The sequence below is a fragment of the Panthera tigris genome, chromosome B1, assembly GCF_018350195.1.
Source record: "Panthera tigris isolate Pti1 chromosome B1, P.tigris_Pti1_mat1.1, whole genome shotgun sequence".
Lineage (NCBI taxonomy): Eukaryota > Metazoa > Chordata > Mammalia > Carnivora > Felidae > Panthera > Panthera tigris.
Window position 1 is genome coordinate 152,461,582 of NC_056663.1, and position 14,674 is coordinate 152,476,255.

The 14,674-nt window shown below is 31.2% G+C and overlaps 1 long non-coding RNA gene across 2 annotated transcripts in view; it reads left to right on the forward strand.

Annotated features, from left to right (window-relative positions):
* The window catches only part of LOC122238028, a 73,410-nt gene extending 59,073 nt beyond the window's left edge, over positions 1-14,337 (forward strand). For both annotated transcript variants that reach the window (XR_006216984.1, XR_006216983.1), the window contains 2 exons: positions 10,679-10,741; positions 13,986-14,337. This is a non-coding gene — a long non-coding RNA (uncharacterized LOC122238028). The remainder of the gene's footprint in view (positions 1-10,678; positions 10,742-13,985) is intronic.
* Positions 14,338-14,674: the final 337 nt, after the last annotated feature.

Genomic DNA, 14,674 nt, shown 5'->3' on the forward strand with positions numbered 1-14,674 from the left:
GACTAGACTAGACTAGAAGACTAGACTAGACTAGAAGACTAGACTAGAAGTGGAATGGAGAAAACTTGTTACTTTCTTAAAATATAAAACCAAATAATTCCAGATGATTATTCTCATTCACATAGGCTAGTTTTGATCACATTTCAAAATTAACTTTAAAAAAAGAGCTAGAGAAAGCTTTGCTTTAAACACAATTATGTATAAATATGGATGTAGCCTTAGCCTTATAGATATATAGTATAGATATAATTTTCAGAATCTCCAAATCTCTAAAACAAGGAACTTTATTGTATCACATAACTTTCTCGAAATTCATGACTGTATTTATGGAAAAAATATTTTTAATTCCAGTATAGTTAACAAGAAAATTTTAAGACATAAACTTTCTTATATATCTTGAGAAATCCTCGAAGCCTTAGCTTTATTCCCTTATTTTCTATACACATTTTATTGTATTTAGTACTCTCCTTCCTCTAACCATCTCTAATTTTTCAGCTGAGAATCTATGATCACTTGATGTGTCCTAAAGCATGCTGTGTGCCTTTTCCCCAGAGCTCTCACTTATGATAGTATACAGAATAAAATATCATACTCCTTTTGCTGAACGCAGAAAACAAAAATTACTGCTAAAATTTTTGAATCAAACTGATTATTGCTACTGTGTCACAGTTTGCCCTTATATTAGATTTCAACCAAATTCAATTACACAGTGTGCTCCTTGCTGCCATGGAATGAATGGCAGGACAAAAATGAATGAACACAACTGATGCAATTGATTGATCCCAACATGCCTGCTGGTTGATTAATGTGTCTAGGAGCAAAATGAAAAATAGTATCCATCTGTAACTACTGGTCAATTTTTAAATTAACTGAAAATTTCATGAAATATCATGCATTGAATAGAATTTTTTAAAATATTTGAGAATGCTAAGCAAATGTATAGCATTTATTTTTTTTATTTTTATTTAAATGGATACTTTAAAGCAAGAAAATTTGTCCTAGAATTTCTAATATTTATAACATATGTTATAAAATAATAAAGTGTATGTAATGATAATGAGGATATAAACATAATTCTAAGGAGGAAGTGGCATTGTATATGAATTTGAAATGTTTTTATGTATACAAGTTGCTATTTTAATGGGTACTGCTGGTACTTAAAATGGCAAGCAGTGTTATGTTACATATGTGTATGTATATTTAATTATAAAGTCTTTATTAACATCATTATTATTTTATATAATTTGGACTTAAGTATAGCATGATTGCAATAAATCTAATTATTTGATATTTGAGGTACTTTAATATACATGATTATGGAATTCAGAATTTCTATGGTTTATGAGATCTATTACATGATAGACTAATAAGTGAATCTTTAAATTATATGTTAGAAATCTAATCCACTAAGGATAATTAAAAGCAGATATTGGGGGGGGGGTGCCCTGTGTGGCTTCGTTGGTTAAGTGTCCGATTTCAGCTCACGTCATGATCTCATGGTTTGTGAATTTGAACCCTGTGCCTGGCTCTGTGCTGCCAGCTGCCAGCCTGGAGTCTACTTTGGATTTTGTGTCTCCCTCTCTCTGTCTCTCCCCACTCTCAAAAATAAATAAACATTAAAAAAATTTAAGAAACAGTTGATGGGTTTATTTATAAGTGAAAAGATGTTAAAGGCTAAGAGTTTAAACCTGGTATTCCAAGTCAACGTTGTTGTCAAAGAACTAGGTCCTTCAGTTATTAGCATACAACTTTATTCTCATGTTATTGGAGTCTCCTTTATCCCTTAGGCCTTACATTCACATTTCTGGCCAGAATAGATGAGAAAGACACAAACTGTCTTTATTGGGTGTTTTTCCTCTTTATTCTTTGGGAAGCTAAACCCTCCCCAGGTTCCTAGCTCAGCCCCTAAAGACTTCCACTTCTGGGGTAAAACATTAACAATGTATTTGGGCGTTTGTGATTAGTTATGATTATGTTGCATGGGCAGTCTTGTCTGTGAGAGGGTTGGGGATCTTTTAACGTTGACAATTAATTAACAAATGTATTTGATTGTTAATTTTACATGAGTTTAATCACACAATGTAATAACCTTGATATACTAAAAAAATTGTTGTGAAATCTCATTTCTATTCTAGTGCTTCTGTTACAAAAGAGACTACTGTATAAGTTATGGGTTCTGCAGCAAGCAAGCTTATAATTTATCCATATCTCTATTAGTGGAAGCAGGGCCCCCAAAGGCCTCTGCTTAAAGCTATTCTGCATTGTAATCAGATGGAACTTTGATAAAATTGACATTCTAGCTTCTTATTCAGAATTTATGTGACACATGACCATATCCAATTTGTAGATAAGATATTATAATAGAAAAAAGGAACTTCACGTGCAACAATTCAGCCTTTGGCTTCACATATATGCATAGTATGCATTGGAATTCTAATATCTTTGAGAAATATTTTCTACACATGAATCTGATTCCTTTTTTTTTTTTTTTTGGTCTTAATAAAGTTAGCTTCATCATCATTTAAAGCAAGTGTTAGGATCATTATGTCTTAGTTCTTCATAATGTCTTAGTTCTTAAGAATACCTCTACGGAAGAGAAAATACTAACAATAAGCTCCTTATTAACCCACTAATAAATGAAAATTGATTCTAGAAAAATGCTCTGTTCTTCAGTAAAGTATGTCTTACTGTAAAGGACTTGACAAATACAGGCCTTGACCAGTTAATTTCAAGATATTAAAGTTGCAATTCCTGTAAATAGTTAAGAAAATACTAATATATTTTTTCCATTCAGCACTTGATTTTTGCTTTTGCTTTGTCTCCCTTCCTTCCTCCTCTTTCTATCTTTTCTTTCTTCTTTTCCTTTTTTTTTTATTTTGGTAGTCTAAAGTTGAAAGAAAATTGTTTTCTGAAGTAAATTTTATTTTTTTCTTGGCCATTTTTAGATTACACGTTCTGTGTGATTTAATTTGAATACACTGAATTGTGGTCTGATTAAAATATGTGTAACTTGGTATCATTTTTAAGTCACCATTTTATTCATATTCGATGTGAATCTTGAAATTTTTATAATTACTGGGTTGAACTAGGATGTATTTATGTTTTTATCAAATGAATAACGAATAAGAAAAATTTTAACATTACAGGTAAATATTTCTATTTTTATGTAGGTTTTTGGATTTGCATGGTTATGATCCAATTGGAAAACAAATGTTTTAAGAAAATATTCATCATTATTTTATTATTAATTTTTTTCAGTTCACAGTTTAATTGGATAAAATTTCTTATTTGGTGTTAGTGCAGTTAAATACCTTCTTGAATTAAGGCCATAAGGTCTGAGGAATATTTAACCAACATTCTTGTATTTTTTTATTGGGTGGGAGAGAAGGTGGAGAGGGAGAGAGACAGAACTGCCCAGTATATGACTTCCACTTTTCTTTTTCATTTTTAAAAATAGAATAGTTTAAGAGATAAGAGCTTTCACTATTGGGTTAATCTGTCTTGGAAATTAGGCAAGCCAAAAAATAAATAAATTAACACATGGAATTTTCTGGGACTTTCTCTGCTTAAAGTTGTCATTTTGAATGTGTAATCATATCATCCATGAGAAAGTGAATACCATGGCCTAAATTTTGTTTTCAAAGCGCCAAATAAGTAGTGGAATGCTAAAGTTAATTTTTATTTTTTTAAATAAGCAAGCTATACTAAAACAGAATTTATATCCTGTGAAAAATATTTAATTTTTAATATAAATGAAAACAAATTGTTGTCTAACACCGATAAAGCATTTTTGATATTCTTTCTTCAAAAAACATGTTTTCCAGGGGTACTTACACATCTTTGTCATGAACTCTTTATTCTTGGGAAGTCTATGGACCATCTTCTTAGAATAATATTTTTAAATATCTAAAATAGATGTAATTACAAATATTGTTATTGAAATAGTCATCTATTTCTCTATCTACTGACCTATTGATCACTTGGTCTGTCTGTCTATCATTCTCCATTAAAATAGTAAATAAAATGATCTAGTGACTTATTAATAATTACCATCATTGCAAAGCAGGGACATTAAATCATATTTCAAAATTTCTTGAAATAAACCCCATACTTTGCTATGAAACTATCTTGGGTGTTTAGTGGTAACAAAATCACAGATACTGCTAATACTAATACATTTCTTACCTATATGTATAGCTAAATAAAATACTAAATTTCACTTAGACATTAGTGAAAATAAAGTGTAATTTTTTGTTTGTTTTTCATCCAAGATCATGGGCTCACTCTCTATGGAATTTTTTTTCCCCATTCAAGATAAATGTTTTTATTGAAGATACTTTTTTTTTTTTTTTGCAACAAGCATTCTTTCTTTCTGTTATATTGTTTTCAATTTCTAGCATTTCTTTTGGATTCTTTTATTAGAATTTTCATCTCTCTCTATACATAACTATCTGTTTTTCCAAATTGTGTACTTTTTACATTAGAATTCTTAGCATATTAATCATTGTTGTTTTAAATTCCTGGTCTGATATTTTACTTACGAGCTTTTTTTTTTTTTTTTTTTTTTTTTTTTACTGGTGTCTTGTGGATCCTGTTTTAAGAATCAGTAATTATACTGAGTGCCTGATTTTTCACTGTGATAGATGTCTCTGCTATTCTGATGGATAATTCCTATTCTAGAGGAATTCATCATCTAGCAGGAAAACAAAACAAAACAAACAAAAAACAAAAGGATGGCAATGAAAAAATTCTGATCAATGGGATAAATGCATTAGTGGATGCATGTGTTAACAAGTACTTTGTAAAACAGTATGGTGGTTCCTCAGAAAATTAAAAAATAGAATTATCTTATGACCAAACAATTGCATTACTAGATATTTACCCAAAGGACACAGAAATAGTGGTTTGAAGGGATGCATGTATGCCAATGTTTATAGCATCACTATCAACAATAGCCGTATTATTGGTAGAGCCCAAATTTCCATCAACCAATGAATGGATAAAGAAGGTGAGGTGTGTGTGTGTGTGTGTGTGTGTGTGTGTGTGTGTGTGTGTGTGTGTGATGGAATATTACTCTGTCATCAAAAAGGATGAAATCTTGCCATTTGCAAGTGGATGTAGCTAGAGTGTATTATGCTAAGTGAAATAAGTCAGTCAGAGAAAGACAAATGCCATATGATTTCACTCATATGTGGTATCTAAGAAACAAAACAAATGAAGATAGAGGAAGGGGAAAAAAAGAAAAAGAGATAGGGAGGCAAGCCATAAGAGACTCTTAACCATAGAGAACAAACTAAGGGTTGTTGGAGGGGAAGTGGGCAAGGATGGGCTAAATGGGTGATAGGCATTAAGGAAGGCACTTGTTGGGATGTAAATAATGAATCACTAAATTCTATACCTGAAACAAATATTACCCTATATGTTAACTAGAATTTAAATAAACACTTGAAATGTCAACAACAAGAAAACAAATAAAGAAGTACTTTGGGAACATACATAAAAGAGTTAACTTTCTAAAAGGTGATACTATAGGAAACACAAAACATGATGATATTTCTAGATGATAATCTCAGAAATATGCAGCCCATGATACCAAGTGTTGAAAGGGACACAACACACATCCAGATCTAGGCAATAATGAAGTTTAAAGATACAGAGGCATGACAATATTATGTTGCATGTTTTATTGTTATTGTTACTGTGTTGTATTTTTCCTACATCATACATATGAATCTACTGTTAAACCTTTTTTTTGATCTGCAAGTAAGAAAATGGATTAGCTTATGATATTTAATATGTTATATATTTAAATATTCAGCTCTGCTATATTCAGACAATTTCAGAAAGTATTTTTTTTTTCTTTTATCATTATAAAGAATTCCACTTTCAGCTATGGTAGACTAGACTGTATGAAACAAATGTTCTTCAAGGTTACCAAAGCCTTGGACTATTGATCAAGATCCCAGAGAGTTAGAAACTCAGAGAGGTTAAACACATTTTTGGCATTAATTTTCCTCTTGAGTAAATGGCGAACCCAAAAAACTACAGCTGAATTGTAGGAGTATGAGAAGAAAGCCGTTAATGAGAACCTTATAAGTTAAGTTGAACTATCCTGAGTTATGTAGGGCAGCAGTGAAATTGGAGTTTAGAATTGTCAATTAAGAGGGGCCTGGTTAAACATACCATGTCTCTTCTTTGGGGCCCTTCTAAAACTTGCATAGCAGTAAGCATGAATGAGAAATAGACATGACCTTATCTACAGCAAAACTAAGCCCTAATGAGAGCTGGTTTAAGATGGTTTAAACTAACTAGTTTAAGATGATCAACCATAATTAAACTTGCTTCCAAAGGCAATATTAACTTCTTTCTGGAAGATAACCTCAGCAGAACCATAAATTGTTCCTCAGTTTTTTCTTTGGAAACAAAAATAACCCAGCATTCAATAAGAAATAATGAGATTTTCAGAAAGATAAAACAGTAGCAATTCAAATAAGACAGTAGAATGAAATACAGAAGTGATTGATGAATAAGATTTATGCTTTAAAATAAATGATTATTATAAGAATTTAAATAGTAATAGAAGGGTTCATAAGGAGTCTGCAAAGAATACAGGATAATAGATACGAAAAATATTTAAAGGAATAATTGTGAAAATTTTCCAAAATTTGAAAAATTGAAAAAAATTGAAAAATTGGAAAAAAATTTCCAAAATTGAAAAAAGGCTTTATATTCAGCTTTTGGAAGTTTTACAAAGTGCCGCAAATTTAAAAAGAAATACATCTGGCGTATTATATGAAAACTGATGATATAAAATAAACAAAATTTTAAAAGTAGCTAGAAAGCAAAGAACAATGTAAGAATGGTAGTTTACTTACCAGTAAAAATAAAATAAGGCATAAATAATAGAAAGCTATCAAATTATGTCATCAACATGCTGAAAAAAAGAATAATGCCAACATGGGACTCTAAACCCAGCAAAATTTTTCTTTAAATAAGAGAGAAAATAAATACAATTTTAGAAAAACCAACTAAGGACATGTGTCACTAGTGTAACATTACAATGGAAAACATAAAAAACAATTTTTTAGGTCAGAGGAAAATTATTCCATATTGATGCAAGAAGAAATGAATAGAAATACAAAGGTTAAATATATGTATTAAATTAATATAGTCTACACTGATAGCCATACTATCTTGAGAAATTTAAATATACATAGGAATAAGACAAAGCACCATTATCAGAAAAGAGAGAGAAATAAATAAGAGGTAACCTTTCAATTTCTCACATTGACCAGTAGGTGATAAAATAATAATTTTAGTTACAATATGACAAGGATGTATGTAGAAATCTCTAGGGTAATCATTATAATAATAATAAAATAGTATAGGATTAGCTAGTTGATGATATATATATATATATATATATATATATATATAAATAAAATATTACAAACATTAATTTAATAGCTGACCAAAAAGGAGAGGCAAATGAATAAATAAAACAACTAGAACATAGATGGCAAAATAACTTATAAATCCAAATGCATCAACAATTACATTGTATTGTAAGAAACAAAAACAAATATTTCCATTAAGAAATCAATGGTTGAGACTGACAAGTCAGTAAAAAAAAAAATGCACATTACCTTAAAAGAAGGTACAAATTAAAAATAATGACACAAAGTATTACAAAGTAAGTAAAAGGACAAAGTATATAGCATATATACAATAGCTAAAGAGATCTGCTATAACTTTTTTCCCACAAGGGAACAGTAGATTTTAAAGCAAGAAACATTATGAAAGATAAAAAAGGATGTTTCATAATGATAAAAGAATCACTCTATGTAGAAGACTTAACAATTCTAAGTTTATTTTCAGCTAATAACAGTCTAATATGTATATGCATATATACATATATGTATATATGATTTTTATTTTTATTTATTTTTATTTTTTATTTGAGAGAGAGAGAGTGAATGCAAGCAGCGGAGAGGGGCAGAGGGAGAGAGAGAATCTTAAGCAGGCTCTACACACAGTGTGGAGCCCGACGTGGGACTGGGTCCCACTACCCTGGGATCATGACCTGAATGGAAATGAGAAGTTGGACCCTAAACTGGCTGAGCCACCCATGCGCCCCTCCAGCATATATAATTTCAGTATTTTCCACTGAAATGGGAAATAAGAAAAGCATTTCCATTATCACTGCATCAGTATAACACTGGGTTGAAGTACATTGACAATAAAATAAGATAAAAGGAAATTAAAAGTTTAAGAAATAGAAATAAACTATTTTTGTTTATAAATGGTGTAATTTTCTATCTAGATAATCCAATAGTGTAACATTGTACATTTAGTACATTAGTGTACATTTATAATGTACAGGTTCAATATGAAAATAAATTTACTGATACCCAATAACTATAAGCAATTACAACATAGTTTTAGGAAAAGTGTCACTTACAATAGCTTTGAAAACAAAAAAGTATATAAGTAACATAATATATGCAAGATTTCGAGACAGAAAATTATAGACTTATTAATCAAATTGAAGAAAATTTAAAGGAAGGCATCAAGTGCATTGCTTAGAAGACTAATTATTATACATTTTTAAATGTTGATTCTGTGCAATATTGTAAAATATGTCAATTCTGCCTAAATATCATTCCTTGATTCAATATAGTACTGTTATAAATTGATGGTTTTGTGTAAACTGAAAAGTTGATTTTAAATTCATACGGAATTGAAAATATCCAAGTTTATCCAAGGTAATCTTTCATTCTTTAAAGTTAACTTAAAAATTGTGTTATAACTTATAGGCAACATGTATCCAAATTTTAGATGTACAGCTTGTTGAAGTTTTACATATGTATAACCTAAGGTAAATAACTTTTCAGCATCACAGATTTCCTCAAGCCTCCTCTCAGCAGTTACTTCCACTGTAATCTGTATTTTGTCCAAAATCACCATAGATTAATTTTGCATTCTACTTGAACTTCATATAAACAGAAATAGTAGGTGTCCTTTTGCATCCGACTTCTTTCACTCATCATTATGCCTTAGATTCATCCATGTTTCTTCATCATAAGGCAGTTTATTTTTTCTGTCATTGTGAATGGTTGGTAATACTTCAAAGGCCAATTTTGACATAAAAATATAGTTTGCAGTTATTTATGTTGTCCTAACTTGCGGAAAATGAATTTTAATATTGTATTATTGAATGTTTCATTAATATGTCTTTACAATTTTTTTACTTTAAAATTTCTCTTTGTCAGGCAATCTATTAGTTTTGGTAATTGAATGGGTATGGAGCAAAAGTCTCAGTTTCTTCTTTCCTGCAGCTTAGAATTTCACTGATTAAAAAACCACACTATGTGCGTAGGGGCACCTTGGTGGCTCAAGACTTCGTTAAGTGTCAGACTCTTGGCTTTGGCTCAGGTCATGATCTCGCGGTTCGTGGCAGCTCTGCCAGCACACAGCCTACTTGGGATTTTTGTCTCCCACTCTCTTTGCCCTTCCCTGACTTGCCCTCCCCCTCGAAAAATAAATAACTAAACAGAAAAACTAAAACACTATTGTACATGTAAATGCCAACGGGGACATTTATTCAATCAAATGTTTGTGATGTACAAAAGGGAGAAAACGATACCCAAACTGAGTTCTAAGTGCGTATGTATGCAGGATGAGGGTGGTGGTTGCCTAGGAAATCTTCCCTTAGTAAATGATGTTTGTCTGTCAAGTGGAAAGAGACAAGGTCATAGAATCTCAGAGAGAAGCAATAGCATGCACAAAGGCCCAGTTGCAAATAATTGTCTTACATTCTGCTTTTATTTTTAATGTTCTTTTTATTTTGTTTTTCAATTTTTTTTTTTTTTGAGAGAGTGTGTGTGTACAAGTGGGGGAGGGGCAGGCAAAGACTTAAGCAGGCTACACACTCAGTTCAGAGGCAAAGCTGGATGTGGGGCTCGATCTCATGACTGAGATCATGTCCTGAGCCAAACTCAGGAGTCGGATGCTTAACTGACTGATCCATCCAGGTGCCCATTACTGTTCTTTTTAAAGGTTACTTTTATAATGTGAAAGAAGACGATAGTTCCATACTTATATTCTCATCTGGAGGAACATCTACTAGATTTACCCCACTGACCTCATGTCCTACCCTCTCACGCCTTTCTCCCTAGTGGCACAGGAATGAATTATACGAGTGGATTTGTGGTAAGGAATTAGGTAGCTATATCACAATACCTCATCAGTCTTCCTTTAGGTTGTTTGCCTTTGGTGGGTTTGTGGCCATATTTGAAGGGGCTTGCTTGCTCCTGTAGAATCGATCAGCAGTGTTGTAGTTTTGTATGTTTCAGAGTGGGTAAATCTATGTCTGCTTTAAAAATAAGGTAACTAAATATATGAAAGGATGAAGACAATTTTTGTAATCAGGTTTATCAGAAAATAAAGTCCACATTTTGACCTGCCTCTTACTGATTTTCGTCTATATCCAAATTAGTTCTAAAATTATTTTTCAAGGTTAGATCTTTTTATTTGCCCAAACCTCAACATATAAGCTAACTAAGCTATTAAGTAGATGACTGTTATATTTGCATATATTTATGCTAATCTAAACATATTTTCAATGTAAAGTACAGATAACATTATTTGACAACATATATATCATTCATTATTTCAGGTCTGAATAAAGAATTTCATATCTCTTTGTTTCATTATCATTAAAAGAAGACATAATTGAAAGGTAATTATTTTTAGAACTAATTCTCTTACCTTAAAACTCCCTTTATTCAATAACACCGAATTTCTCTGAATCTCAAAGTAGTACAGTTAACTTTGAAGACATCCTGTAATCTTCTTTCTATTTTCAGTCACTGACCAATGCTGTGAATGTATTCTTGTCAATATCCCTTGTGTGGTAATATATGCTTTCAAGACTGATCATGGGGGAGCACATCTCTGAGACCTTTATTGATTCAGAGTTGATATACTGTTCCCTTGCATTCCCACTCTAACACGAAAATGCTTCTAATTTATTGAGTCACAATATTTGTATACTTACAGTATCTATCAAAATGACAGCTCGTAAATATCAAATTAATGAATAAATTAATGTATAGTTGGGTTTTATTATCTTTTACAGCATATTATATTGAAGAGGATGTTTTAGGAAAAGGAATGCAGTGCTGCCATAGCTGAATTTTGTGACACTGTAGGATCAAATATAAATATATATATCTATGAAGATGTATGTGAAGTCTAGAAAATGATTAACATTTCCTAGACTACATTTCCTGGGACTTCACAAAGGAAAGCCATAAACTGAATATCCGGTTCCATTACACACTGCTTCTTTAAACACGAAGCAGTTGATTTATTTAACAACTTGGACTACAATGTGAACTTTTGTACCTTTGAGCTTTCTCCTCAGTATTTCTCACGTATCTAAACACTTCTTCCAACTCACAAAGCATTTCCTGTTTTAAGAGCTCGCAAACAAATCCCACTTGTTCTGTTAGACCTTCCCAATACATCTCCACCAGTGTTTATATCTCATGTCATTTAAAGGTTACATAAAAAAAGATCGTTACAAATTATTAATGATAAACTCTATCTACATTGTCCTGTGATATTTCTTCCACCTTTTCCTAGAATCCTATATTTCTTAAAGATAACATTGGTGTATATCTTGACTACATAATTAGAGAGAAATGTCTTTGAGGGCATGCCTGTTTTATATCCATTGATTTCTCTATCTCAGAAAATATTCCATATATATTTGTTCCTTATTTTTTATTAAAGGCTTACAGAAAAAAAAAATTGTACTTGTCAGTATTAAGCATATGACTAGTGTGGCAATTTCCTCTCATGTCAATATAGATTATTTTAATTACTATAAAATGTGACTTGCAACTTCATTTTTGGTGATTCTTCATGAATTATTGCCTATCAATTTGAGTAAAGGGGCATATCATTTTCCTGATTATCAGTATTCTATTCATTAAGACACCGTAATGTGAACACAGTATAATACTTTGAAATGCCACTAAACTAAGCCAATTATTTTATATTATTTTAAGTAGGAGTGGCATAACTTGGTAGCTCAACTGCTTTATAAACCATCACAGTTAAATGGTGATGTACATCACGTCCTTTGTATCTACATAGAAAACTGCACATATCACATACTGCTTACCGAGCTTTGCTGATATATGACTTAACAAATATACATATGCTGCCTGTGGTAAACTGTTGCCCTCAAGTTAGTGAGCGGCAAGAGCTTTTTATTTTAGTTTTAACATGATCTGTGTGTCTGTTTTTGTCGTCTATGGGCAACGATTAGTTATTGTATTTTATATTTCATAGTTCTTTTCTTACTCTTATATTTCTTGAGTTTTATTAAAGTCAAGTTACCTGATATGACAAAGGTTTCCCCACATAGCTGTGACATTCGGTGTTTTCTATATATGGAAATATGACACAATTAAAGGTATATTTGGAGGACTTATAAATGCTCTATAGTAATAAAATATACGATTAAATTGTGACAAAATTAATTTAATGAAATGAACAATATTTACTTCTGAAGCTTTCCTGTTGAACATTTTAGAGAACATCACTCCACTACACACTCATTTTTATAATTTAAAATGCCAAGATTTTAAGTGATTTTTTTAAGCTCATGCTTTTTTTTTTTTGTCTCTGTAAGGAAAACTCTCCAACTAACGAAACTCCACTCCCCTAAATAACAGCAAAAAAAAAAGCAAACCTATGAAAACAAAACAAAACAAGATACCAAACAACCAGACCATTGAGATTTTAAAATAAAGGTTAGCTTAATCAACGATTTTTTTCAAAAAATTAATATTGCACAATCCTTTATCACCATGATAAAAGACAGGCTTTTGACTATCATGTCTCTTCAGTCGTCATGTTCATAATCAGAGAGTTAACTGCTGCAGAAGAGTAGCTAAGTGTTAACAGTGGATGTGGAGGATTCCACAGGTGGAATTAACAGAATCCCAGTTTTAAACTTAAAACAGCTGGTCAAGTGAATACATTTGAATGGACATTTAAAATGATATGAAGAGTTAAACATGGAGTTGCAAATGACAGGAGAAATGTGTGTTGTGCTCTTAATCTCTTCCTTCCAAAGACTATCTACCTTGCATTCTTCATTATTACCCTTTGCTTTAGCTAGACACCTCCACTAGCAATCCCCAGCTAGCTCACATTGGACATTAAATATTTATTAACAGGTGGCATATACAATATATACATCAGTGTGTCTCATTTCTAAGTAACTGAATATAAAACTTTTTGCATATTTCAACTGTGATCATTTGTTATTTTTCGTAGATTTACATTTTTTCTTTCTTTTTCTCCTTCCCTTATTTTCTTAATTTATCTTTCCTTTTTTACTTCCTGTCTACCCATGAAAATCTGTATTAGGCAATAATTTTCAGAGACTATCATTCTCAATAATCTCTTTTATTTTCCCAAATCATCAAAATGCTTCCAAATATTTCAGTATGAATATTCTTGAATAATTTCTCTTGCAGATTATATACCATTTTAAAGAAATAGGAAATGTAAAAAAGTAAGAAAATTGTATATTGTTTCAGAGATGTAGCTCCAGAATGTGCTACAGTACTTAACACATTTTATGATTTTAGATGACTGCAAAATATCACTTCTGTTACTTTACTGTAACACTTCAACTAGTTTTCTAACTACATTCATTCAGTGTTTTAATCCTTATTATTCCTGTATTTTCTCAGTACAGGGTTATATCATCACAGTTGCACTTGAATTCAGGACTTCACTTTTAACTACTTAACATGTTAAACCTTCAATATATAAGAATTTCTGATCTTGAATATTTGTATATTTCCTCAAAATAGGTTATTCATCTCTCAATCCTTCCTCTTTTTCTTTCTTCTCTCTTTTCTTTCTGTTTTTTCCCTCTCTTTTTCTTGTTCTCTTAGGCTTTCAGTGGGAGTGGTATAATGAAGACAGAGAAATGTGACAGAGGTGAATAAAAGAGCACCCTGGAGAAAAAGAAGAATCTAAGCTGTCAAGGAGGAGGGGAAGCCATGGCCTACACACACAACAAATTGACGATTCCGCCACTTTCATTACCTTTTATTGCACTCACCTTCCATTATCCTCTTTCTTCTTACTATTATAGACTTATTTTCTCCACCATAAGACACTTCAGCTTTGGATCAAGTAAAATATGGCCTTCAGTTCTTATAAACACTATCCTTAGTATAACTACAAATAAGCATAAATCAGTAGTAAGTAAATGTATAACTAAATAAATTCACAAATAGACAACCAAATGGAAAATGTATATGTATAAAGATATAGATGATATACATATATAGATGTCACATTATGAATTGATATATTCTTACTTCTTTTGAGTGCTCCTCAGTAGTCAGTGACGACCTTGCCTCCCTTTAACTTCTTCTAAAGATCCTCATCTGCTAATCCAATTTTTTAAATTAATTTTACAATCCTAACATCATGAGCATATTCTCAGCTCGTTCTGTTTTAATTTTCCAAGGGAAATTTGATAATTTACAGAAGATCAATAACGATAAGCAAAACTTGCATTAGTTCCTTTTCTTGACATACAATTCCATTTTAATTTTCAACTACCCAATTCCAC